This window comes from Monodelphis domestica, chromosome 3, assembly GCF_027887165.1.
Source record: "Monodelphis domestica isolate mMonDom1 chromosome 3, mMonDom1.pri, whole genome shotgun sequence".
NCBI classification, from domain to species: domain Eukaryota; kingdom Metazoa; phylum Chordata; class Mammalia; order Didelphimorphia; family Didelphidae; genus Monodelphis; species Monodelphis domestica.
In genome coordinates this window covers 412,212,689-412,236,598 of record NC_077229.1, presented here as the reverse complement: position 1 = coordinate 412,236,598, position 23,910 = coordinate 412,212,689, and the positions used below count along the sequence as shown (strand labels likewise).

The window sequence follows — 23,910 nt, the reverse complement described above, 5'->3', positions numbered from 1 at the left end:
ACAAGAACATGCACATATATTTATGTATATGTTAGTATCTATCATATCATTCTCATGTTAACACATAGTTTATTTATACATATGACATGCAAATTATCATCACCATTTTACATAATAGAAAATCAAGGCTCAGGGAGATTATATGACTTGCTCATCATAATACATCTTAGTGTTGTACAACATTAAGGCAGATCTATGCTGACGCCAGGGTTAGCACCATGCCCACAACATGCTGCTGCCTCTCCTAGGTAGTGAGAAGGGCAGGATAGAAGCCCACAGAAAGAGAGAGATTGAAGATGCCTGAAAGGATGGGAATGATCTAAGGAGTAAGCTCTCAGAAGGGGTGAGAGTAGATGGGATACAGAATGCAAATAGAGAAGTTGGCCTTGAAAAGGAAAATGACATACCTCTTCCCTTGATGGTAGAGCCAGAAAGTTCTCCCTCCTCTATAACTAAAGTTACAGTTATATTTTTTTACTTTTTGTGGAAATATTTCTTTTTTTTTAAATTTTTTAAATATATTTTATTTGATCATTTCCAAGCATTATTTGTTAAAGACATAGATCATTTTCTTTTCCTCCCTCCCCAACCCCCATAGCCGAAGCGTAAGTCCACTGGGCATTAGATGTTTTCTTGATTTGAACCCATTGCTTTGTTGATAGTATTTGCATTAGAGTGTTCATTTAGAGTCTATCTTCTGTCATGTCCCCTCAACCTCTGTATTCAGGCAGTTGCTTTTTCTCGGTGTTTCCACTCCCATAGTTTATCCTTTGCTTATAAATGGTGTTTTTTTCTCCTGGATCCCTGCAAGTTGTTCAGGGACATTACACCGCCACTAATGGAGACGTACATTACGTTCGATTATATCACAGTGTATTATGTTCAGTGTACAATGTTCTCCTGTTTCTGCTCCTCTCGCTCTGCATCACTTCCTGGAGGTTGTTCCAGTCTCCATGGAACTTCTCCACTTTATTATTCCTTTTAGCACAATAGTACTCCATCACATATACCACAGTTTGTTCAGCCATTCCCCAATTGATGGGCATCCCCTCGTTTTCCAGTTTTGGGCCACCACAAAGAGCGCAGCTATGAATATTTTTGTACAAGTCTTTGTGTCCATTATCTCTTTGGGGTACAGACCCAGCAGTGCTATGGCTGGGTCAAAGGGTAGATATTCTTTTGTCGCCCTTTGGGCATAGTTCCAAATTGCCCTCCAGAATGGTTGGATCAATTCACAACTCCACCAGCAATGAATTAATGTCCCTACTTTGCCACATCCCCTCCAGCATTCATTACTTTCCTTTGCTGTTATGTTAGCCAATCTGCTAGGTGTGAGGTGATACCTCAGAGTTGTTTTGATTTGCATCTCTCTGATTATAAGAGATGTAGAACACTTCTTCATGTGCTTGTTAATAGTTTTGATTTCTTTATCTGAGAACTGCCTATCCATTTCCCTTGCCCATTTATCAGTTGGAGAATGGCTTGATTTTTTGTACAATTGATTTAGCTCATTATAAATATGAGTAATTAAACCTTTGTCAGAGGTTTCTATGAAGATTTTTTCCCAATTTGTTGTTTCCCTTCTGATTTTAGTTATATTGGTTTTGTTTGTACAAAAGCTTTTTAGTTTGATGTAGTCAAAATTATTTATTTTACATTTTGTGATTCTTTCTATATCTTGCTTGGTTTTAAAGCCTTTCCCCTCCCAAAGGTCTGACATGTATACTATTCTGTGTTTACCCAATTTACTTATGGTTTCCTTCTTTATGTTTAAGTCACTCACCCATTTTGAATTTATCTTGGTGTAGGGTGTGAGGTGTTGATCTATTCCTAGTCTCTCCCACACTGTCTTCCAATTTTCCCAGCAGTTTTTATCGAATAGTGGATTTTTGTCCCAAAAGCTGGGATCTTTGGGTTTATCGTATACTGTCTTGCTGAGGTTGCTTTCCCCCAGTCTATTCCACTGATCTTCCTTTCTGTTTCTTAGCCAGTACCAAATTGTTTTGATGACTGCTGCTTTGTAATATAGTTTTAGGTCAGGGACTGCAAGGCCCCCATCATATGTGTTTTTTTTCATTATTTCCCTGGATATCCTTGATCTTTTGTTCTTCCAAATGAACTTTGTTATGGTTTTTTCTAAATCAGTGAAGAAGTATTTTGGTAGTTCAATGGGTATGGCACTAAATAGATAAATAAGTTTGGGTAGGATTGTCATTTTTATTATATTGGCTCGTCCTATCCATGAGCAGTTAATGTTTTTCCATTTGTTCAAGTCTGTTTTTAGTTGTGTGGCGAGTGTTTTGTAGTTGTGTTCATATAGTTCCTGTGTTTGTCTTGGGAGATAGATTCCTAGGTATTTTATTTTGTCTAAGGTGATTTTGAATGGGATTTCTCTTTCTAGTTCTTGCTGCTGAGCTGTGTTGGAGATATATAGAAAAGCTGATGATTTATGTGGGTTTATTTTGTATCCTGCAACTTTGCTAAAGTTGTTGATTATTTCAATTAGCTTTTTGGTTGAATCTCTAGGATTCTTTAAGTAGACCATCATGTCATCCGCAAAGAGTGATAACTTGGTCTCCTCCTTGCCTATTTTGATGCCTTCAATTCCTTTATCTTCTCTAATTGCTACTGCTAGTGTTTCTAGTACAATGTCAAATAGTAGAGGTGATAATGGGCATCCTTGTTTCACTCCTGATCTTATTGGGAATGCATCTAGTTTATCCCCATTGCAGATGATATTAGCTGTTGGTTTTAGATATATACTGTTTATTATTTTTAGGAATGACCCTTCTATTCCTATGCTTTCTAGTGTTTTTAATAGGAATGGGTGTTGTATTTTATCAAAGGCTTTTTCTGCATCTATTGAGATAATCATGTGGTTCTTGCTAGTTTGCTTGTTGATGTGGTCAATTATGTGGATGGTTTTCCTAATGTTGAACCAGCCCTGCATCCCTGGTATGAATCCTACTTGATCATGGTGAATGATCCTTCTGATCACTTGCTGGAGTCTTTTTGCTAGTATCCTATTTAAGATTTTTGCATCTATATTCATTAGGGAGATTGGCCTATAGTTTTCTTTCTCTGTTTTTAACCTGCCTGGTTTTGGAATCAGTACCATGTTTGTGTCGTAAAAGGAGTTTGGTAGAATTCCCTCTTTGTTTATTATGTCAAATAGTTTGTATAGTATTGGGATTAACTGTTCTCTGAATGTTTGATAGAATTCACAGGTGAATCCATCAGGCCCTGGGGATTTTTTCTTAGGAAGTTCTTTGATGGCTTGATGGATTTCAATTTCTGATATGGGATTGTTTAAGAATTCTATTTCCTCTTCTGTTAGTCTAGGCAGTTTGTATTTTTGTATATATTCATCCATTTCTCCTAAATTGGTGTATTTATTGCCATATAATTGGGCAAAGTAATTTCTAATGATTGCCTTAATTTCCTCCTCATTGGAGGTGCTGTCCCCCTTTTCATCTTTAATGCTGTGAATTTGCTTTTCTTCCTTCCTTTTTTTAATTAGATTGACCAGTACTTTGTCTATTTTGTTTGTTTTTTCAAAGTACCAGCTTCTTGTCTTATTTATTAAATCAATAGTTCTATCACTTTCGATTTTATTAATTTCTCCCTTAATTTTTAGGATTTCTAATTTGGTTTTCTGCTGGGGGTTTTTAATTTGATCGCTTTCGAGTTTTTTCAATTGCATTTCCAATTGATCTCTGCTCTCCCTTGTTTGTTAATATGAGCTTTCAGGGATATGAATTTGCCTCTGATTACCGCTTTGGCTGCATCCCAAAAGGTTTGAAAGGATGTTTCGCCATTGTCATTTTCCTTGATGAAATTATTAATTGTTTCTATGATTTCTTCTTTAGCTAAACGGTTTTGGAGTATCATATTGTTTAATTTCCAATTGGTTTTAGATTTGGTTTTCCATGTACCATTACTAATCATTATTTTTATTGCCTTGTGATCTGAGAAGGCTGCATTCATTATTTCTGCTTTTTTGCATTTGTGTGCTATGGAGAAACTAGGAGAATTGAAGGAAGAAATAGACAATAAAACCATACTAGTGGGATACTTAAACCAACCATTATCAAATTTAGATAAATCAAATCAAAAAATAAATAAGAAAGAGGTAAAAGAAGTGAATGAAATCTTAGAAAAATTAGAATTAATAGACATATGGAGAAAAATAAATAGGGATAAAAAGGAATACACCTTCTTCTCAGCACCACATGGCACATTCACAAAAATTGACCATACATTAGGTCACAGAAACATAGCACACAAATGCAAAAAAGCGGAAATATTTCTAATATAAAGCATTTCCTCCTTTTCTAAACAAATAATATCACAGAGGTATTATTTTTTATTGTTGTTTATCTTTCTATTTATTTATTTATTTAGCTGCTTATCATTGAGGCCAATTAAAGCACTATGTCAAAATATGGTAATGCCTCTGTCCACAAAATATTGAGTTATAGAAAACTCTTTACTTCTGCATTAAATGATCCCATAATGCTATGTTCAAGAATTATAAAGTAGGCAGAACAACAAATATGTTTTCATATATTTCTTGTGTCTCAGACCCCTACTCTCATCCATCCCTCTGGTTCTTGTTTCCTGCTGCTATCATTCCTTTAACCTCCTTTAAATTGTTCACAATATGTAATGTATCAAAGTATGGTAATGCCTCTGTCCATGAAATATTGAGTTATAGACAATTGTTTATCTCTGCACTAAATGACCCATAATACCATGTTCAAGAATTATTAAGTTGTCAGAACAATTAATGTGTTGTTTTATGCCAATGAGTTAAGTTTCCATTACTTGGACTCACAACAAATATTCATTGTTTTGAGATATTAATTTAAGGGAAGTGTGACTAGATAGAAGTTCAGCTGAGAAAAATGTAAGGTGTAGTAGTCACCAAAATTAACATATATCAACAGTGTGAAAAGGGGGCGAAAACAAAATGTTGAGCTTCATTAGGAGGGACATAAAATCTAGGAATGAAGAGATAATACATTCAGAGTTCTTTATTTTGGTAAGGTCACATCCTCAGTATTATAATGAGTTATGGATGTTACAGATTAGGAACAGCATCTGGAAAATAGAAAACCTCAAGAGGAGTAGTACAAAAAAAGAGGAAGTTTTAGGAAATATAGCCAGGAAAAGAGAAAACTTGCTATGGGAAAATATTTGAAGTGCTGCCATGTGGAAAATAAATTCACCTTTTCCCCTCTCCCCCATTTAATACCAAGATCAAAATCAGGAACAATTGTTGTAAGTTGAAAGAAACAAATTTAGAAATAACATCAAGAAAAACAAACTTCCTAATAATCATCAATCGATAAAATGGACTTTCTCAGAAAGTAATCATTTCTACTTCTTTGTATATCTTCAAGTCTGAACAACTTTTAGACCACTTGTCTGGTATACTTTAATGCTTCCCACCACCCCTCATTTCAAGTATGGGATGTATTAGACAGCAGCAGAGGGAAAAATTAGAGGCTTGATCAAAACTGAATCCTTTTTCTTTGGATCTTCCTCATCTAAGGGACATCCTCATCAGAAGTTTGCCATTGGTAGCAGTTTGGATGTGTATATATTCATATGTACGTTTTCCCCCAATTTTTATTTTGATTTTACTTCCACAGTCTTTAAGAGAACAATCCAAACAGCAAATACAGTTCAACTATTTGTCTTAATAACTTTTTAAAAATTTATATTTCTTTTTTTAAGGTAAGCTTTCAGTTTTGTGATATTTTAGTCACAACCAAGTAAGGTTGGAAGTTTTATATTACCTGAGATCCCTATGTATACTTCAATTAAACTTTATCTGCTACTTCTTATGAGCTACCCCTGTTCTCTGACTGAATCTGGTAAGACTCAGAATATTTCCAAAGTCCCAGGGTAAGTAAGTTTATTGTCAGAAACCAATCGGGTCATTTGATATTTCCTCTGGGGAGAAATAGCAGATGGATTTGGCACCACATATAGTCTTACATGTCAAAAACTCTAGATTTTAATGAACATTCCATTCATTTCTGAGCTGTACATTCAGCCATGAATATCTGTGCTACTGAATTTTTGCCAATGTTTTGCCTTTTGAATTTCATTTAGAAGCTTTTAAACTCGCAATCCCCATTTTAGTGTTGATACAACTATAACCTACTCTGTAAATGTGAGTTATTTTTATCTCTCATTCATTTTCACTTCTGTTATGCCAAATAGGGCCTCAGAAACATACTTCTAGACTTAAGCCTGAATAAAACTGGGTAACTCCTTTTCCCCCTAATGACTCAATTCCCTCATGAATTCAATAAGAGTATAATTGAACTAGATCTTCATAGGAATTCTAAATGATGTAATTTATAACCTTCAAAATTCTTTGGTAATAATTTCTTAAACTTGGCTCCTTTTACACTTTTTTTATCATTCTCTTACATATGTTACTTAGTTCTGCCCTTTGCAACTCTTCCTCACCAAAAAATAAAAATAAAAAACAAACAAACAAAACAATTTAGCCTTCAGCTTTATTACAACTCTCCAGATAATTGAAGGTCTTGAGGATGACAACCCTCCTTTAACTAGCCTACTCTGCTTTTAGGCAAAGCACTTAAATCAGATTTCCTATAGGTTCTACATAATTGTTTCTACTTCTGGCTTCTGAAACCAAGGAAGATCAAACAAATTCCCTTTGCACATTCCCTATCATGCTGTCTAAAAAATTAAAAAAAAAAGAATAAATTAAGTTCTGATGTATAATGTTTGCTGATTTCTGAGACTCAAATGCTCTCACAAAAAACATTGAATAATTAACTCTCTCAAGCCAGTTTGAGCTGCCTCTATGATATATATATATATATATAGCAATATGAATAATATAAATCAATATAATGTATATATATATATATACATATCCCTATACATATGTATACATCCACATATATAGTAGAATATACAACCTAATAAACAATGTAGAAAAGTAAAAACCACACTTTTTTTCCCTCCTTGAGTGTGTTTGGGGAAGTACAGACATTTTACTTTGTCTAGCCTTGTATTCTTGTTATAACTCTCTCATTCTCCATCATAATTTGACTATCACTGACAAATATTGGCTCAGAAATCATATCTTCAAGTTTTTTTTTCCAGAACTATGAGATTTACTTTATCTAAATCAAAGTTCCTTACTTCTCTAGCTACTAAGTTTAACTTTATTTAACTTGAACCTTTATTTCAATCTATTGAAGTAATTATAGATTTTATGCTATCAGCAAAATGTTAAAAAATTCTCCCATTCTTATGTTATCAGTCATTTTGATAATATATTATCATTGCTTTCATCAAGGTCACTAATAAAAATGCTGGCATATAGAATGGTTATCAAATCTTCAAGTGATTCAAATGTAGAAAAAAATTGCTAACATGTTGGTTGATAGTGATAGAATCCTTACTTCCACGCTAAACAATCTTTGAGTTCAGCTATTTAACCAGTTTCAAATATACCTCTCTGCATTATCAGCTACCTCTTGGTGAATCATCTTAATCCTACAGTATAAAGAAAGAGTTTGTTAAATATTTTGCTGAAACACTTTTTTTAATGAGCTGTCCATAAATCCATCCCTCCTTCCCAAAATCATGTACATAGTAATTTTGTCATCTTATGGACTTCTATTAAATAATTCCAGATTTTACCTTTTATCATGTAAAATCATTTAAAACATTTCTGCTATTTATTCTCTTGATCAGATTTTTAAATTACTTAAAAAAAGCAACTTTTACCTTCTGTCTTAGAAATGATACTAAATATTGGTTCTAAGACAAAAGAGACCCACAGACTATGCAACTGGGGTCAAATGACTTGCCCAGGGTCACAGAGCTAGGAAGTATCTGAGGCCAGATTTGAACCCAGGTATTTCTGACTCCAGGATTGCCTCTTCAAATTGTATTTTCTTGTTTAATTTTTCACATATTTTATCTTTTCTCTATGAGTTGATTATTAAGTCACTTAAGACATATTGAAGTAAATTACACGGTGTCATCGACAGATATTTGTCCTTAAAGTCAAGAAGACATGGGTTTAATCTCTGACTCTTGCATTTCCTAGGAGTCAGTTTTGCGAACCACTGTTATTTAATAGATCTCTATTGATTTTCCTTGGGAAAGAGGGAGGATGGCAAATGCTAAAAACAGAATTGGTAGGAGGTAAGTTAGATGAAAGTCATGATGCTAGATTTGTTTACCTGGAGAGGAAGCAACATCATCTTTATGTCTAAGGCTATAGAATCACAAGTAGAAGTTGGACAGCATTTGGACTGAATAATATGGATAAATCTGTACGAGAAAATAGTAAAATCTGTCTATGTGTGTTTTAATTTAGCGTAACTTTCAATGTTTCTGAATGGAACAGTTTGACTGAATTGGACAATTCATTCAGACAAAACTGTTCAATACATTCAAAGAGCCAATTTCCCTTAAGATACATGTAAAATAGAACCCCTTCTTTTCAGACCTCCCAGGGAGGATGTGAATGCTGTGTAATTAAATGATATTTGTAAAGTACAATGAGCTATGCATGAAGATGTATTTAATATAAATATAAAACCATATAATTAAAACCTTGCTTACTGAGGAATATAATACCATAAACTCAAAAGCAAGACTCTAGCTTCTAACTTACCTAAAATAATTCGAATGCAACAAGGCGTTGTTTGGAAACAGACAGCTTAGGAATTATAGTATTTCATATGTTTGACATATTGTTATATGCTATTCCAAATCTCTGGTGATTTTTATGAAAGAGAATTTAAGGGCTCAGGAATTTTCAGAAGTGTTAGAATACAAATGTGGATGTTGTAGCATTTACATTAGTTTTGCATAATCCCATTAATAGTGAATATAGATGTGATAGGTCTAATGGTTAAGATTCTTGCCATCTCCCCCTCTGAATTGATTTATACTGCTTCCACCAGAAGAGAGGCAGCATTTAGAAAGGAGAACCATTCAGTGTTTTTATCCATTCTTCCAAGTTTTGTTTAAACTCTCTTTTTACTTTTTTCTCTATAAATCTTTTCTCTTTAAGTAAAATGACCACGTTCACATTTTATAAAGTCTTTTCAATTCATCTACTATTAACATTTTGAATATCAGGTTGGTCCTTACAGACTAAATTCACACAAGATTAGTGGAAACAGAATTCTTAGCAGGAGACCAATTTGTTCCTTTTATTTTACACATGAGATAAATAAGTCAAAGAATGGTGTCTTGTCCAAGGTCAGAGGTAGTGATTTCCAAAACTGGAACTAGAACCCAATATAAGATCATATGAATGGAACTAAAGGAGGCATCAGGAAAACCTAGTCCAACTTCCTTATTTTATAAAAGAAAAAAATAAATTTCCAAAAGATTAACCACTTTAGTGAAGTTCACACAAATGTTATTAGAAATGGGGTTTAAAGAAAATATTCCATTAACTTCAGAACTAGTGCTCTTTTTATACTAAAGAGAGTTTATCTAGAGCCTCTCTATGGCATCTCTTTCATTTTACTTTTAAAGCATAGTAGACATGCTTGGATTATTATGATAGTTTTACCATCATTGAGGATGGTAGGATTTTCTATTTGGAGCTTGAATAGCAGTTAGAGACTTTTTAGTCTTGAGATTCTTAACCTTGTTTTGCATCATATTCATTTGGCAGATGGAATTCTTGAAATTCTAAAGGAAAGTAATTTTCTTCACCTTAGGCCCAGAACTCTATCCACTGTGCCTATTAGCTGCCCAGCCATAGTCATGACAGTTTGGTAATCTTATAATATTTATGGGGAAAACCTATAAAGTAAGAAGATTAAATAAAATAAGATAGGATATATAGAAGAGTAAACTCCATAGTATTTTCTTTGTTTCTTGATTATGGTATCCTCAGCTTAAACTTCTTCCACTAATACTTATTGGTCATAATATCACTCCAAAGTTGGAATCTAGAGAACTGAAAAGTCACTATTAGCCCCTTTCTTACACTGACATAGCTTTGTTTCTATCAAAGTAATTTTATATTGATAATCTAATTTTATCATCAAAGCAATATATTAAATTATGAAAGTAAGAAAGGCTTTTAGTGGAACCCAGTTATATCTTTAGGCCAGTGTCCATACCTCAACTGTTATACCTCCTTTAAATATCAGATTAATATGGCTTCTGAAAACTAGTATAATACATCATAATAATTGTTTCTTATAAATATTAATTGAATCAATATCTTAGAGATCATAGATTCTTAGAGGTCATTTATTACAAACTGTCTTATTGTTGAGGACAGCTAGATAGTACAGTGGATAGAGCAAATGGGCTTGAAATGAGGAAGGCTCATCTTCATGAGTTCAAATCCAGTCACAAGCATTTATCAAGTGTGAAAGTTACTTAACCCTATCTACCTCAGTTCCTCATCTGTAAAGTGTCTTGGGGAAGGAAATGGCAAACCATGCTTGCATTTTGCCAAGAAAACCTCAAAATGGATTCAGGAGTCATGACTGGAAATGACTAAACAACAACAAATGGTAAACCATACTCAAACAAAAAGACCCCTTATTAGAGATTTTAAAATTATTTTCTAGCTTTATTATCCCACTATGTCTGGAGAAAATTCATTCCTCTTTTGAATAATTCTAATTTGTTCATCATATTTACCTTATCTAGATCTTTGTGTCTTATTTTGTTTATTTTTGAAAAGCAATTCTTCTGGTTGTTCATCTGAATATGCACTCAGAGTTAAAGAAGAGCAAATCTATTTTCTCCTCCATATTATAGCCATTCTAATAGTTGACTTCTATTGCATCTCCCTTAAGCCATATTCTATACATTAACACCCCAATTCTTTCAACTGATCAAATCAATATTTCAAGATCATTTACCAAATTTGTTGCCTTGATTTGATCACTTTTTCATATAAATGTCCAGAACTGAACACTATATTCCATCTTTTGTGTGAACATCAAAAAAAATGGAGAAACTAATAATTTTTCATGTTTAGATACTATGACTTCAAGGAAGTTTAAGCTGTAATTTGCTTTTTTTTAAAAAATATCATCTCAAACTGTTAAATATTTAGTTTGCATTGCAATTAAAAAGTAATAAATCTTTTTGGATGATCTTCAGGCTAACTATGCCTGCATCATCTTAGAACTCAAAAGAATTTTGTGTGTACTCAAATGTGATTGTGTTGCTTCCTATACAATATCTTATTAAATAGGATGCCATGTTCTACCCTGCTAATAAATTTTGAATTCTATCATACTCTGGCTAATTGTATCTTGAAGCTATGTAATATATTGGAAAGCAATCATTCTGGAGTTAAGTTCCTTATTTCAGTTTTTTTCTCTGATGCTTACTGCTTATTTGTCCTTGTACTCGATGGCTTCTGAGGTTCCTTCTTGGTCTAGAATTATGATCCTATGAATCTTTGAGTTTTGTGATCTACATTTGATTAAAAGAACTCTCCCATGTTCTTTTGTCCAAGTGAATAATAAACTATATCTTATACATAAAATTTCATATATTTGTATGTATGTTAACTAGTATAGTTACTGACATTTCAATCGGAGACCTACCATATGAAGGTGAAGCAAAATCTTTAGTGCATGTAAACAAGCAATTTGTATCTATCTATCTATCTATCTATCTATCTATCTATCTATGTCTATTCATCTTTCTATCACCTTTTATTTTATTTATCAAACTAAAGAAATGAAACTTAACTAAAATTTTTCCCCAAAAGTTAAACTTTCCCATAGAAATACAAGTTTTGCAAAGGATTTTAGATAGGTAAATAAAAAAGGTGATAGAAAGATGAATAGACATAGATAGATAGATAAATAGATAGATAGATAGATAGATAGATAGATAGATAAGTAGATAGATAGATGATATAGATATAAGTATAGACTCATAGTATATTGGACTCAGAAGGGACATTAGAGATAGACTTCTTCCATTCACATATTTAACAAATGAAAGTACTATTCCCCAAAGGGAGAAAGTGACAGGCATTCCCTGAGTCAGATCAGAACATTTCATTGTCTTAAAGGCCATCAAATAACTATACTGCTATTACCAGTTAGTATAATGAAGAGATAGGGTATAGTGCAATAGCGATTGACATCTTGTAGCAGGAGCTTAAGAATGGACAGTTTTCTTTACATATAGGTTTATTAGGCCACTTATGCATATTGACTCCCACCATTTGGCAGCCAGGTTTGAAAATACATTAATGTAGTTTGACCTTCAGCCTCTTATATCACCATTTTGAAGGCTACTTTTCTCTTCTGCCATCATGAAGTGTTTCTAGTAGTTCTGAGGTTTTAAAAATACCTCTAAGTGTCAAATGAGATTAAAAAATATTTCATCTTGGATTACCATGTCTATTTTGCTGTGACTGGTTTGTACACCATTGCCTCCAGAGAAGTTTCTAAGAAATATGCATTCTCCCCTTCAAAAGAAAAGCTTCATACTTGGCATTATTAATTCCTACATTTATAGATCCACAGCACTGCCCTTGTTCTGCTGGCATTCATCAAATATTTACTCAAGTCTGTTCTTTTTTTTTTTTTTTTGCATGTTCTATGTGCATGGTACTTCTCTTAATGTCTCTGCACATTATACATTTCCTTTGCCATAATGGGATATTGATGAGTTCTGAGTTGTCACTTCTCCTCTATCTCACTATTCTGATTAGGCTCATTTCATAGTGAGCTGAGACCAAGAACAGGCAGTTGGTCTTCTTTGCTTATTCAAGTATGGATGAAAGGAATGAAGAGGATGTATTTTGGGACTATGTCTCCAATATGGCAGCACTGATCTTTGTCTTTGATGAGCAAACTGACGGTGGTGATTGCTACCTGTGGGGGTGGGGAAATTGTTGTAGAACAATGTTATCAATTATGTGAACTGCTTTTTTCATGGTTGTTAACAGAGCAAGCTGATATTTGCTGTTCATTCACATGTTGATAGAGTAAACTAATCACCCAATATATCTTTGATTTATCCTCTTCACCCAAACATAGTTTTAATTAATAGTAGGAATTCATGAGATGACAGGAACAGCTGGGTCCCCATTATATTTTCTTCTATTCAAATCAGTACAGGTAAGAAAAAAAAAATTAAGCACTGCACTATGAGCAAAGAGCAATAATAGCTACAAGCCATTCTCTAGAAATTAGGTTCAAACAGGCCAGAAGTTCCCATCAAAGTTGGAAGCTATTTAATTTTCCAACTGTTGGAAGTCTTGGAATAGGCAGTCCATGGATCCAAAAATCCATACAAAGTGAGAAAAGACAAATAAAAATTCTTAGGGGCACAGAAGAGTTTTTAGTGGTTCAAGTCAGCTCTTAAGAGTTGATTTTCAGAAACAAAGTGAGAGAAGACCAGCTACTAGGAGACATATTTTGTATTTCCCCCTAACCTCTTCCTGACTTTCCTCTTACTGTCAAATGTATTATCACCTTCCTGGTCACCCAGGTTCACCTAGGTGTCATCCTTGCCTCTTTCCTCCCCCCCCCCCACCATATGCAATAAATTCTTAAGTTGATTCTACCTTTGTACTCTCTCTCATACAACCTCAAAATCTATGCTGTAATACTGTTTCCACCATAATACAGACACTCAACACTTCATTTACACTGTAGGCCTTTATTATCACACACTTGAAGTATTTCAATAACCTTCTAGCTTATCTCCCTACCTCAGCTTTCTCCACAAGTCAGTTAATCACCCAACTGGGCTCTCAAATTGATCTTCATAAAACTCTGGTTTGACCTGATGCTATTTGTGTTCAATTAACTTAACTTCAATGGTTCTTTATTACCTGCAGAATAAAATATAAAATTCCATATTTGTGTTTTAAATATTTTAATAACCTAGATTCTACCTACATATACATTCTGCTTATTCCACAGTCTCCTCTATGTACTCAATGAACCAGTAACTCTGGCATCCTTCCCTTCCTAAGAATAGACTTTCTGTATTCAGTCTCCAGAGATCTTCACAGGCTATCCTTCCTCTTCTTCACCTCTTGAATTCTCTTTTTTCTTGGCCTCTTTCATGACTTATTTAAAATCCCACCTTCTTTAAGAACCTCTCATGATTTCCATGATCCCATGAATATTATTCTCAGAGAATATATTTTTGTATCCTGAGTTCTTTACACAGGACCTAGCACGTATTTGGTGCTTAATAAATGTTTATTGTCTTGTTAACTTTTAAAATTATTATGTACATACACATAGGTGTATGTAATAGGTGTATACCTATGTGTATGTGTACACACATAAGCATGTGATTATTTGTATAAAATCATGTACATAGGCATACAGGTATTATGTATTTATTGTTCAGTCATTCAGTCATGTCCAATTCTTTGCAACCTCATGGGCCATAGCACACTAATATTCTCCATGAAGTTATTTTGGCAGAAGTAATGGAGAGCTTTGCCATTTCATTCCCAGTGGATTAAGGCAAACAGTTTAAGTGACTTACCCAGTAAGTCTGAATTGGACTCATGTCTTCCTAACTCTAGACTTAACGTTCTACACATTGACCTCTCCCCCCCCCCACATATGCATACATATTGACATACAGAGGTACACACACACACACACACACACAAATAAAAAAACAAACAAACAAAAAATATATAGAGAGACAGAGACAGAGTCAGAGACAGAGAGGGGGGATATTATAAAAACTAATATATTTGCCTCACTCCAGAGGTACTATTGAATACCTCATACACTTCACTACTTTGGTGTCCACCTGCCCCTTAGCTCTCACTAGGGACACCAAGAAGCTGTAGCATGTGCAGTGGCCACACCGTGGCAAACTGTCTTGACTGTCTGGATAAAAGAGGCTGGTGGTAACTAACTGGCTTTAAATCCATCACTGAGTTGGTGGGGAAGTGGTGAGGCTACCTCTGGCCTGTGAAGACATCACCTGGAAGAAGATACTGATGTGACTGATTTGTTCTAATCCCCATGAAGGAAGCAAAAGCATGTAAACTTCAAAGAAGCCAAGGCCACCTACCATCACCAGGCACTCTGACTTTGTCTTGCCATAGGACTTAGGTGACAGAGAGAGAGAGAGAGAGAGAGAGAGAGAGAGGATGAAGACTTTATGCAACTCTGCCTCACCTGAATCAAATTTATGCACAGGACAAAAGATAATGGATCTATATACTCCCCGGTCCAAGAAGTTATGCCTCTCTTATTACAGCCCAAGATCATATTGGCTTCTTCTCTGCCATGTTAAACTGTTGACTCATCTTAAACTTACTGTCCACTAGTCTTTCCAGCTTCTATCATCCATATTTTTTCAGAAAATGCTCCATCTAACAATTATTGTTTTTTAACCCATTTCCTAATTGTTCGTTCATATATTTTTATATAATAGAAAAAATTTAGTTCAATGATTTAACTTGCCATTATTTCCTTGAATACTGACTTTGCCATCTAGGCTGTTTATCATTTTTCTAAAAATTGCAAATGGAAAAAATGTAGCATAATGGAATTAGCCATAGAGTAGAGGGTCTAATGATCTGGTTCCAGTCTCAGACCTCCTAATAAATAGCTATATGTTATAAGGAACATAATTTCATCTACTTGATCCTTAATTTCATTGTGTAGACATAATCATCAGGAAGAACTGGATTTAAAATCATTTTAGATAATTAAAAGTTGTGGAACTCAAGAGTCACTTAACCATTTTGTGACTTGGTTTCTCATATGTATAATGAGAAGATTGTACCCAGTTACCTCTAAAGTCTTGTGAACTCTAAATCTATATTCCTATAATTTATAAAGTGAGTTACTTGGAAGAAGTTGTCCCTAACAGTATGTTCAGCCTAATAACATATGATTCTATAAAATGTTGAATGAGGATTCAGTCTTTATTAATACAAAGCACAACAAAACATAATTCCATCTACTATATATTTATAGTCTGCTATAGCCAACAAGTTCACAAACAACTAAACAAGTCATGTACAGAAATTAAATATAAAATAAATACATGTACTATTTATGAATAATACGTATTTAAGTATTGATATGATTCATGGAAGGGAGAAATTGTTCCTGCTTAGGGTGGTTAGAGAAGACTTTTGGGGAATACAGTCCCTTCAAGTTGGTTTACATGTTGAACAATTTATTTCACCTAAGAAATTTGAAGTCAAGTTGATCTGAGTTCTAGTCCTAGCCCTGCCACCTACTAGTAGAATACTACTAGACAATCATTTAAACCTTTTTTTGACATTTGTAAGATGGAGGTTTCAATATATTTACCACCGAACCCAAGTTGAAAAGAGATCATATATAAGCTATAGTTATATATATAAACTACAGTTATTAAAAAAAAACATTGAATGATTCTTGTTGGGAAGGCATGGAGGTGGAATCTCAGAGGCACATGTTCTATTCATGAGATGGTACAGAGACAAATTTGAGTCAAGAGAAGAAGGAGGAGTAAACATGGAGAGCTTTGTAGACTTTAGAACTGGAAAAGTCTTTAGAAAACATCTGCTCCAAGCTCTTGATATGAAAAAAAGGAAAATTGAGTATTTTCACACTAATATATGGAACCTAAAGGTTATACAAATTTTCACTTTCTGTCTTTGACCCATTTACCCCTTAGTGTGATCATCTATCATTTTCCAAGGAAAATTATGTCAAATAATATGAAACTACTGTCAGGCTCTGTAAGAGGAAAGCTACTAGTTATAAACAGGTCAATGAAATTTCTCGTTTGAAATTAATGAAGTGTCCATTGTTGTGAATAGTCTTAATATTATCAGATAGTTGAAAGCAGATGACCCAACAGTTCTTTTTCATCTTGGAATTTTATGGTGCTGATTACATTAATTAGCAGAAGATATAGTATAATGAAGCCTGTCTGCTGAAAAAATTTTAATAGGTTACTTTAATAAGTTTTTTCTGTGATTTGTGTTGCTGATATGAACAGCAATTATCCAGCCAAGTAATGAGTCACTAATGAATATGTCTTTCTTAGATTATTATGGAAGTTCATCAGAGAAACTAGTAATGTAAAAATATCCTGTTTTTTTTTCTTCCTCAAAGCACATATTGTTTATCTAAGCACTTTTCAAAATGGGCACTGAAAGAGGAAAAAAAGATGAGAATTCTGGTCAAAATTGGAACTTTCTTCACTAAAAAGATTAATCAGTTAAAAACATAGCTCACTTTTTAAAGTAATAAAAAGATGTAACAAAAAGTGTAACATTTCATAAATCATAGAAATGAGTTAAAAACTCATAAAGATACATTTTAGTCTCACTTCCATTGAGACCCAAGGAAGAGTTTTACCCATAATTACATGGAAAATAAGTAGCAGAGCCAAAAATCAAACCCAGATTCCCTAATTTGAATTCCAGTATCCTTCCTATTGCTCTAAAATGCTTCTCTATAGTTCTTATTCATAACTTATAATTGCACTTACCTTTGACGCTTTCTTAGTACAATCATTTTAAAAAGACATATGGTAAAAATCACCTGAAGTAGAAATGCTGTAGATATTCTTGATCTAGACATTATTTGCTAAATAGAATAGTTATTTTTATTACTATCCCACTTTCTTAAATTTAATGATAAAAATATCTCACGATGAATATGCATAGTTATTACATTGATCATAGGGATAAGCTCTTTGAGAATCTTTTTTTAATGTTGTCCTTATATAAATTTTCTTAATTCTACATATTTCTTTTTACACTAGTTTATAGACATATTTCTAGTTTCTTCTGAAGTAGTAAATTTATTCATTTCTTATGGATAAATAATATAAATTATATCAATATACCATAATTTTTAGTTATTTTATAATAGTAGGATATTGCTTACTTTCCAGGGGTTTGATCCTATTAAAACAATTACTACACCTATATTTGTACAAAAGGGTTTTTTTTTTCCTTTCATCATTTAGAAGCAAATGTCCAATTGTGACATCAATGGGTCAGAGAGAATGAACAGTTTAGTGTTTTTTGGGGGGATGGATTTCCAGATTGTTTTCTGAAATGTTTAGAACACTGAACAGCTGTATCAACATTTGTAATTTTCCTCTTTTTTATTATTTTTGCCAACTTGATTTACCTGACTTTAGTAAATTATTTGACAAAGGTTTTCATTTTATTCTGGTCACAGGGTGGAGAGATAAAGGCTAGACAAGAAATTCTCAAACTTGTTATTCTCAGGATCCCTTTACATTCATAAAATTATTGAGGACCACTCTCCCTCAAAAAAAGTTTCCCCCAGGAGACATATAGGTGCATACAAACACACATGCACACTCACACATGCATGGACACAGTGCAGCTACAACATCACATACATACATGGGTACACACATGAATGGTGCACCCATGTACATGTATTGTGTGTATTAACAAGTTCATACATGTGAGAGTGCACGGTGCACAACCCATTGTTTATTTATGCACATGCATGTGCATATATACATGTGTACATACACACATAAACATACATTATAATAACATTTTTGCATTATTAGGAAAATAATTTTTACCTTTTAGATCTCCTTAGGTTGCCATGATTAAGAAACTTCAAAGTTCCTCAGATCACACATAAAGAATTGCTAGACTATCAAATATATGGTAAGCAAGTGAAAGAGAATTGACATGGCAGTAAGGAAAGTTGATTATTATTCCCAACCTTCCTCTGATCATTCTTCTCCCATCCTCTGCTGCGCTGCATCACCTGCACAGAGTAAAGGCTTTGAGAGACCAACAAAGCACTTCCACCTGTGTCAAGACAAGTCAGCTTCTATCTCCTGCTTCCAGATTGATCTTCCCACTTAGATGTAGAGTATCTCCACTGAAAAGAGGATGAACATTCCCTTTGACCTAGGACCTTCCATCATCTACTCTGCCATTCCCTTGAGGATAGAGGGGAAAAAGTTTTCCATCTCCTGACTAATATTTAGCCTTCAGAGGGAAGAGGAATAGTGAAAGTAGGCTTCCCCTCAGGTCATTTTATTATGTCATTTCTATCTCATGCTGTCCTTGTTTCTAAGAGATCTGTAGTCTACTCTGAGGAGAATTATGCCTTTCATTTAAAGAGGAGTGTTCTCCTACTTGGTCTTACTGTACACATCCCAGATTTTGAACCTGTATCATCCAAATATCATTTCCCATTCCCCATCACCTGATTGCTTATTTCCATTTCCTTCAAATTTCCTACACCATTGTTATAGAAGAGTGCTACTCATTCCTTCCACTGTGGCCTCTGCAATGAATTATCCATAGGCAACAAACTTCCCTTCATCCTAAAACTTTTCCTCTCCAACTCCTTTCATCTTCCAGCTTTTATTGAAACCTTGCTGTTCCTTGAGACACTGCCTCCCTGGTCAACCTTTCATATTCTTTGAATCTTCTTCACTCATTCATCTCATTTTTGCTGGTGGAAGTGAGGAAATTAAGATATTATTTGCTTCTTGTTTATACTTTCAGGTAGACATTACCCTGTCATGCAGTAAGATCTTTTTGAGATGCAAAAAATTTATATCTATCATCCATTCAAATTGCTAGTAACTATTATATATGGATCTCCAGGTCATTATTTTTGCTTTCTCAATAGGTACAATACTTGGACTACACACTGTTGCTTCACTCCAAATCCTACACTCATATTTGGGAAAGACACCATATATAGTGATGATCCCTTAAGTAACCCAGCTACTCTTTTCCCTGATCTATTAATTTCCCATTTCTTACTCCTCTATCATACCAAAATGTCAGCCTCTCCATTTCTATCAGTTTCTTCACTGGTGTCTACAAATATGTCTATTTCTCTTCTGTTCTCAAAAGATATCTCACTTAATCCTTCATCCATGTGAATCATGGATCTATATTTCTCCTACTTCTTTTCATTAAACTCATTAAAAAGCCAATCTAAAGTGCCTCCACTTTCTCTCTTCTCTTATTCTTCCTAACCCCTTACAATCCAATTTCTGCCCTCATCATTTCAAAAAACGGTTCTCTCCAAAGTTCCTGATGATCTCTTCATTGCCAAATGCAATGGCCTTTCTCAATCCTCATTCTTTTTCAAACCCTCTTTGGATTTTGTCAATACTAATATAATCTACCTTAAATATTCTCATCTCCCTAATTTTTCAGGGGAGCACACACTTGGTTCTTCTTCTACCTGTCAGACTGCCCCTTCTCAATTTCTGTAGTTAGATATTTTTTTTTTCTAAATTAGAGTCTCTAATCATAGGTAGTTCATAGTGTTCTGTCGTGTGCCCTCTTCTCTCTAGACTAGTTGATTTGGTGATCTCATAAGCTCCCATTAATGTACTTACCATCTCTCTGTGCATCCTGTTCAAAACTCTCTGGTGATTTTTCATGTTGTATCTCCAATTGACTTTTGCAAATCTCAAACTGCTTATCCAGTAATCATCTTAATCTCAGCAACTTCAAAATTGAATTTATCTTTCTGCTTAAATCTCCACACACACACACACACACACACATGCACACACACACAAACACATATACACCATGTGTAAAAATTGAGATACTAATGTATGGTTAGTGGAATTGTTAACTAATTCAGCTATCATGGAAAACAATTTAGAACTATACCCACAGGGCTATAAAATGTAATTTAACAAAGCAATACTATTTATAACTCTTTAATTCCAAAGATACAAAAAAATAGAAAAGAACTTACTCATACAACAACCTGTATAACAATTCTGTTTGTGGTGGCAAAGAATTGGAATTGGTAGGGATGCCCTCAATTGAAGAATGGCTAAAATAGTTGTGTTATATGATTGTAATGGAATATTATTGTGCTATAAGAAATGATGAGTTCCTAGATTCACATTTGGCCTCAGATACTTCCTAGCTGTGTGACCCTGGGAAAGTCACTTAACCCCCATTGCCTAACCCTTATCACTCTTCTGCCTTGGAGCCAATACACAGTATTGACTTCAAGATGGAAGGAAAGAGTTAAAAAAAAAAAGAAATGATAATTAGAATAATTTTCAAAGACATGAGGAAACTTATATGAAGCAATGCAAAATGAAGTGAACAGTTCCAGGAGGACACTGTAAACAATAATATCAATATTATAAAAATGATCATCTGTGAAAGATTTAGCTAATCAAGACAATAGTCCAATTCAAAGGATCCATGGTGAAAAATAGTACCCACCTCCAGAGTAAAAACTAATTGACCCTGGCTGCAGATTGAAACATACTTTTCTTTTTTGAATTTATTTCCTTGTTTTTATATTTGTGTATGTATATTCTTTTGTAGAAGGCTAACATGAAAAAATTCTTTGCATAACTTCACATGTATATTTTGTCATATTGCCTGCCTTCTCAAGAAGTTGAGAGATACAGGAAAGATGGAAATTCTCTCCCTCTTAATCTCTGCCTACTGAATTTCTTAATTTCCTTTAATGGTTAACTAAAATCTATTGTCTAAGTAAGTCTTTCTGAAATTACATTTTTATGCCTGCCCTCTTTTAATTATTTCCCATTCATCTTGAATATAGCTTGCTTGTATATATTTGTTTGCTTACTGATTCTCCCATTAGATTGTGAGCTCCTTGAAGGTACCAACTATATTTTTCCTCATTTTTAGTCTCCAGTTCTTTGCATAGTACCTAGCATATGAGAGGTGATTCCTACATGCTTTCTTGAGTGACTGATGGAGTTTTCCCACTAAAAATTACATGGAGGTAACAGTTTTCTGGGCTTTAGATTTATTTTCTATAAAATGAAGAATTTTGTAAACATTAATTATAACATCCTTAATAACATCCTTTCTAACTCCAAAATGCTGTGGTGAATTTTAGAGTTATTTCACATAGTGGTAAGAGCACTGGGCTTACCTTCAGAATACCTAGATTCAAATTACAGATATTATTAATATATATAATCTTCAACAAGCATTTTTTTTTGATATTTTTGTCAGGGTTGAACTAGATCTTTAGCTTTAAGTCATCTAAAGAATACGAACTACTGAAATTTAAATATTCTATGCCAGGCTGTCTCTTTATAGTGGAAATTTTGCATACAGTACAAATGGAGATAGATGGAGTTAATTTGGAATTTTTCCAGTTGGTGCCTTAACTCTCAAGGAGACATCAACATCCAGTATAGACAAAAGTTTTATTTCCTTTGGTGTATATGATAAGCACTGCATAGTGAATTGGAAGTCCTGAGATTTGAGTTCTCATCTCAGCTCTGATTTAACTCTGAGACATTAAGAAATCATTTAACCTCTCTAGGCCTCAGTTTTCTCCTCTGTAAAATGAATAATTTTGTCTAAATCTTCTCTAAGATGTCTTTGAATTCCTATACTATGTGATTTCCATGTAATTAAACACATTTTCCCATATTTTTAACCCCCTCTCAAATTCATTAACTAGCATGAACTACTTGTTCTTACGATTTGTCCCTTTCTCTTTTTGTATGTATTCTCTGCATCTAGCAGACATACTCTTACAAATCAGGAACACTGAGTTCTAATTCAAAATATATTTCATATTTCAGAAAGAATTATGTGCCTTTAAATATGGTGGATGCTCAGTGGATGGCAACAATGATTGTAATGTCCACTAAAAGTTACTCCCTCCATCAACATACTAACTGTGTTTTTAACAACTTTTCTGTTATTGCCTAATAGAAATCCTAAACTAAGACTTGGCATTGGTATGGAAACTAATTAGAATAGAGTACTATTCATGTTAGCTTTTTATTGCCTTTTCCCCCTATTTGGAGACATATTTAGGAAATCATTGCTTCATAATATTTTTTGCAGAAAATTGAGTATATATTTGCTATGTAAGTCATTATTTGTCATTGCATTAACTTAAACACTGTAGAAGGAAAGATGTGAAAGATGTCATACTCCACAGCATAAGCTAACTTAGTTAACTCAAATTTTTGACAGCTATATTTTTCTTTTTTACCTTGTGCATATGCTAAATTCTGCAAAGATTAGTGAAGTTCTTTATTCACTTCCCATTGCTGTTAGGAAATATAGAGACTCCCTTTAAAGAAGTAATGGTTCAACTTCTCTTTCCAACTTTATTGCACATTAACCAAATTGACCTACTTGCTATTCCCTTACTTAATTGCCTCATCTATGACTTTGGACCGACTATTGTCCCCAACCCACTCACAATGCCTAGAATATAGTCCTTCTTTACCTTTGCTTCTTAAAACCCTTAACTTTCATTAACGTTTAACTTAAATATCAAGCCTTTCTTCATCTCCTACTTTTTTGTGATCTCCCTCCTCAAATTGCATTCTATTATGATTCATCTATTTGCATATTTTATCTACCAAAATATGCAAACTCTTTTATGGCAAGGCCTATTTTTCATCAAAAAATAGACTTTGTATCCCAATTTTTACAACATATGTTGTATATCCTTAATAAACATGTACACATTTATTTGGAGTTCAAAGAAAATATAAATTGCTTTGCACATAATATTAATTGGAGAAAAAAAGGTATTTTCAAGGCACTTATAACTTTAAATATTTTCCATGTATAGTTTTATTTGATCCTTATAGCAATCCTGTTGGTTAGGTAGGGCAAGTGTCTTTATTTTACCTTGCTTGTAGGGACTTACTCATAACAGATACTTCATGGATATTTGTTGAATTAAATTTAATCAATGACTTATTTTGTATATTATGAAGCTGAGTCTGGGAGAGATCATATGAATTGCTCGAAATCATGCTAATAGAAGTAGCAAAAAGTAAACTCTCTGCTATGCTCACTTAAAAATATACAGTCTTATTCACAAAAAAATGTCTTACACATAAAAGGAGGATTATGTCCAGCATCGTGTCTAGCAGACTTGGAAAGAA

At 33.7% G+C, this 23,910-nt stretch overlaps 1 protein-coding gene across 1 annotated transcript in view; it reads left to right on the top strand.

Annotated features, from left to right (window-relative positions):
* The window catches only part of RIT2 (Ras like without CAAX 2), a 565,628-nt gene that overhangs the window by 453,992 nt on the left and 87,726 nt on the right, over nucleotides 1–23,910 (top strand). The gene's annotated exons all lie outside the window — the stretch shown is intronic.